Genomic DNA, 5,881 nt, shown 5'->3' on the forward strand with positions numbered 1-5,881 from the left:
CATAATGATTATCCAATAAAAAAAAGCAAGCAAATCAACTAAAGTCTTGCTCTACATGCTTAAAGAAATGAGCTGTAATAGATAAAAAAAAAAAATAATTATACAGTGAAAATGCACCGCATATACAATACTAATGATTCGCTCCACAGTTAAAATGAAAGAATAGTATCATTATTCGACAGTAAACATGACTATCATTACGAAATCATCATAGTGGAATTTAGTTAAATATGAAGAAACTGAATGACAAAACATATTCTACGTTATACAACTTTTATTAAAATGAATATCTTTTACTGCAACAACATCTCACCTGTTAGTTATAAAGCACCTGCACGATCTGTTCGTGAAATGTCCTAAAAATTCACTTATTTTGGTATATATTTCACAGTTGGATGGCTTTAGGCGCGATAAATCCCGCTCGCATCTCTTACTTTGTTTTATCAGTATTATGTATTTCTGAACATATACATTTTAACTATTTTTCTTCATTTTCTTCAAAAATAAAAAAAAGTTCGTCTGTTTATTTATCATTCTACATTAGACATTTATGGCATATACAGTAAAAATGATATTTTAGGATCCGCACTTTACATACACTGCTGTAAAGGAAACTATAAAATTTAAATTATGTTCATTTTTAAAGTCATAAGAAACGAGTGACTGGTGAAAAATAATGTTCACCCAATTCTTGAACCAATGCATGTATATATCATAAACTTAGTCTTCTGTGCACGATTTTATTATTTTTTACGCAAATATATCGTATAATCGTCAATTTTTTTCTATCTGTCTGTTATGATATAACAAATATGGCTACTCATTAAATGCCGTGTTTTGAAGCCGAAGTTTACCAATTGTCAACTTATAGTAAATAATCAACAAAAAGCATGGGTATTTAGCACGTGTTTAACATATACAATCAGGTAATTGTTAATTTTAATGACAGATTCATGCGTATTGCTATCACCGGATTTTTACGAGGAGGGTCACGCTTAGGTCACTATGCATACGGAAAATATGTCGGCGAATTGCTTGCTGGCAGCAAGCAATTAAAAATAAGTAAACTTCTTCGAAATGTGGACAAATTAAAGAATTTTCCTCAGAAAATAGTATATGTACATAAGTTGTATAATAAAAACTATCCATTTAGTTTTAAAAAACATATGCATATTTTTTTTTAATTTGAGGTTTCATATGACTTTAAGTAAGGATATGCTTCAGGTCACGGTATCTAATTTTCCTGTGAATCCTGTGGAAAAAATGAAGTCCCTAAGAGTGTTAAATAAAGATATAATGGAAACTATAACTTAGTATAGTTTTAACATAAGGAGCATTATATTTTTAATATCGTTGACATGTCGTTGTCCCAAATAGTATACCAATATTTGTATAAATGATCATGAAAGATGCAAACTTACCTTATGTTGAAAAAATATGTCGGTGACGAATGTTGTTTACGCGTTTGTTGTAATCTTTACACAACTTAATTAGATATTCCGTTAGCCAAGGGTTCTGAAAAAATAAGTTACTATGGTCATAGACATATTTTATACATTTACGATTATCTTTTAAGTTGTTTGTCCACACATTACGACTATCTTCTTTCGAAGTTTAATTTGAGAATAAATTAATAACAAGTAAAATGGGTAGGTTTTGCAAGATGGTCTAAACCAGGATGAAGGGCTGATATTGGCTTGCTACTTGAACAAATGGGTAAGTAAGAAAGCAACAGAAATTTTATCTGATAAAATTCAACATACATACGACACGAGCCCTAAAATGCTGCTGCAGTGGTTCTTAAACTGTTTAGAGAGGACTATCCGTACACTTGTCATTGGATTAATGTATCAATACCGACCAAAGATGACTGCGTATCTGTGCATACCGCACAACCAAACGTCTACCTCATTTAACAAGGATTGATTACTATCAAACCTTGAATTTGCCAGCTGACGAATATTCAATTAGGTTTGATTTCTCAATGAAGCAAGTACACACTTTTGTATTTGTATATACTTTTATCATGTTTATCATGTTTATATAAAAGTCACGAACGCGAGCGAAATATATATTCAGCCACATTATTCGGTCAATGCTCATATCATATGCTTGTGATGTTTTTTTTAATAAGAACTACTTAAAAGATTAAGGACAACTTCATTACTATGTCGTATTCCTGTATTTGTTGTTGTTATGTTTCATCTAAAACACCATTAATTAGATGTACTATTATGAGTATTACTACTTCAGTTACTGATAATGATATAGTTGATATAGTTCTTCTGTTGATCACGTCAAAATTAAGTGATGTGCTGAAGCAAAGTATTAAACTGTATAATCAAAAGTGCATATAATTTACAAAAAATATTAAATGTGTTAAGTAGACACAATGTATAAAAGCTGTATCTTCCAACAGACAAATGGCATTTCAATATCAGGACTTTAACGATGCTGTACGTATGTGTTATCTTTCTGTTTACTTTTTCACTTAATAAAATCGTGCTTTGGAATTCTTGTGAAAAGGACAATTGAACATCTGCGATAGACATACCTTTAATCACACATTTAAATGCGCCACTAAAAGCGGAATTGGACATTACAATTCTAACAGAGCAGCTGAAAGAACTGATAAGACACGGATGGAAACAGGCTGTTTCAACAGCAATGAATGGTATTGTTGAGAAAATAGTAGATAAGACATCAAAATCTGCCGTGGAAAACTAAAAAACGTATAACAATCTTACAATTTCATCTTTTCAAAAGGACATAGAAAACTATGAAAAAAAAAATTCCGACTCAAATCGTTCTGAATAATTCGTGTTTCTCCTCTAGACTCTTATTAAGGAGTCAACAAATTTTAACTGATAGATGCCAATGATTTGATTGTCATCGATTTTATAATTTTTTGACAATTTGTGTCTTTGCTGTATAACTGGAATATTGTCCAAAAAAATCATGTATTGATGTCGGGTATTTTATATTCTATGGTTGTGTATTTTTTCTATCTTTTAATCAAATCTTAAAGTTAAGTATTTTTATTGTTTATGTTTTTTGGATCTATTTTTCGTAATATTATTCCGTCAGTTTTTACTTTAGTTATGTATTCCCTCTTGACGTATAGTGTGTGCTTGCTATTGATATTTTCTGCTCTTTTTGTCTAGTTATATTCAATTAACCAATTTTAAAGTTGAACACCATACATATCTTTTAGATGATTGTGTGCGGAAAGATGATTTTCAAGATTTATATAAAAAACAGACTTTAACGACATCAAGACTGTTATTTGTTGAATCCAAGGTTAAAAGAACCGCCCAGAGAGGTTTGTAAATAGTCGATATGTATTATCTTCAATTTATAGTGTGTACTGTCCTCTGACAAATCATTGCGAACAATTTACATCCGCGATCGGAAATTGTCTTGTTCTAAAGATGTTTTTTCCGAGGAATTTCAACATAGCTATCCTTAAATACAATTAACATCAATTTGTACACTTTTTGATCTTATAGTACAAGAAGACATATACTATATGGATGATATTGTATCAATTTCGAATAATAAATTAGAAGTATACAAACAAAATACAAAGTGAATAATGATAAATCATTGCATACAATAAATACTTTACATTCAAAACGTAAAGGCACATAAAATAGACGAAATTATGTACTCCAATAAAAGAAGAGTTACCTACTTCAAAAGACTGGAATCTGTAAATAGAAATACTTTTAAAATAATAATAATACATTTCCTCCAATTTTTCAGTTGCCATGACTGCTCATCCATCGTCACAGGGAACGATAGGTTATGCCATAATTAAATTCGATAATATCAAGTACAGCGTGGGTATCACAAACCTTTCAACATACAAGACAACAGGAAAGTTTACCTGTGAACATGAAGGACTTTACTTGATATCTGCGTCTGTAATGTCAAATACCAATAAGGCATATTACCACATCAGACTTAATGGAAATGATATTTCATACACATACATCGTAGAACATAGTGGTAGTAAAGCTTTTACTGGTGCAGTGACCGTAACAACGATGTTAAATCCAAATGATCAAGTCTGGCTGTATGCTGGTGGGTCTTGGTTTATTTATAGTGGCTTGTGGTCCAAATTAACAATAATCAAAATAAAGTGAAGATTTATAATTTGATTTCAATTATAGCAGAGTATACTATTTTTGAGAAGAAAGCATATACGTTTATTTGTTCTAATTTGCATGTATAGTATGTGTAACTCAATGATATTTTATTGTAATTTGTAATATCAACAATTACATTAAAATCTGTACAATGATGTATTAACGATATTGTTTTTTTTAATTTAGTGAATTATGCCAAGGAATTGTTTGTTTATTAAATTGTATATAGTTCAAATGTTGTTCTTATTGTGTAATGGTCTGAAGAAAATCGAGAGCATATTCTAATATATGGTAAGAGGTTTACCCTTTTGCATACCACTGTTAATTGTTGGAGAGCATTGATTGATGATTAGATATTTCTTCCCAAGTGTTCTGAGGTTCCTTTGTTCGACTAATAAATTGTTTGCTGACCTTCGTTCAAGTATTAATTAAAAATGACAGCATACATTTTTTTTGCAATTGTAATAGTTTAAATATTGAAAGCAGACTAAGTACACAAAGCATTAAAATCTTAACCAATTAGATATGTTAATCTAGCAAGCAATAAGCGACCAAAAAAAGGTTAGATTACGATTGCTTTTTAATTAGCCAGTAAAAAATAAAATGTTTAAAGATAGCGGACGATAAACTAGCAGGCATTAGGAAAAACGCTCCTTACTAATTATGCCGTAAAACCGAAAATCTGTTGACAATAATTTCAAGTATGAAGAAATATAGTGTTTACAACAACAATGTTGATAAGTTTTTTGTTTATTTAATACAAGTGTGGACACAGATGAGTGTGGATAGTATGTTTGGATGTTTGACAGTGTTTTATGATAAATGTAGTTCTATGAATTTCCTATACATGTTATTAACTGATATTAACTGTGTTGCACGATGACAACCAACCTGAGCATTAGGAGTATTGTTTATTTTATATTTAGTTTAGTTTTTATGTTCAAGACGGGCATGGAAGAGACACCAATTGCATTAGTTACCAAATGATTATGATAGAATATGTTCCACATCTTTAATTTTGGATACATTTTATAGCTAGGAGAGCAACACATAATAGGTTCAATTTTTCGTGATTTTTTTTAATTGGGAGATGATATCTGAGAACATGATATAAGGAGCATGTAATTCAGTGGTTGTCGTTTGTTTATGTGTTACATATTCGTTTTTTCTTTATTTTTTGTACATAAATAAGCCTGTTATTTTTCTCCTTTGAATTGTTTCACATTGTCATTTCAAGACCTTTTATAGATGACTATGCTGCATTACCTTTGCTCATTGTTGAAGGTTGTGCAGTGACCTGTAAATGTTAATTTTTATGTCATTTTGGTCTGTTGTGGAGAATTGTCTCATTGGCAATCATATCACATCTTTTTTATATGTATTTGCTAACTATTTGTATGGTTCTATATATATATCTTTGTGGTGGCTTGTCAGTCTCATTAGTAAAACACTTTAAAATGTTGAATTGATCCTCAGATTAGAAGACATTTAATGGTTTTTAGTAATGACAATGCCTAACATGATGCTTGGGCCTGATGAGCTAGAAAGTAAGCTTCTGTGCTGTTTTCTATCAATTCTTTGATAATATCTCCTTCAAAGCTGGTGAAAGCAAAACAAATTTGGTCAATGGACAAATAATATTTGGTTCAAACAAAAAATAAAATGCTTTTATCTCCCTGTTACTTACATTGTACATAGAAATGATAATACTTTGAGACATCCTTGTACAT

The 5,881-nt window shown here is 30.3% G+C and overlaps 1 long non-coding RNA gene across 1 annotated transcript; it reads left to right on the forward strand.

The window, feature by feature from the left end:
- The first annotated feature begins 2,303 nt into the window (after positions 1-2,303).
- On the forward strand, positions 2,304-4,341 carry LOC139487151 (uncharacterized). The gene is made up of 3 exons (XR_011655775.1): positions 2,304-2,456; positions 3,215-3,322; positions 3,766-4,341. It is a non-coding gene; the product is annotated as an uncharacterized lncRNA (long non-coding RNA).
- The last annotated feature ends 1,540 nt before the right edge of the window (positions 4,342-5,881 follow it).

This window comes from Mytilus edulis, chromosome 8 (assembly GCF_963676685.1).
Source record: "Mytilus edulis chromosome 8, xbMytEdul2.2, whole genome shotgun sequence".
Lineage (NCBI taxonomy): Eukaryota > Metazoa > Mollusca > Bivalvia > Mytilida > Mytilidae > Mytilus > Mytilus edulis.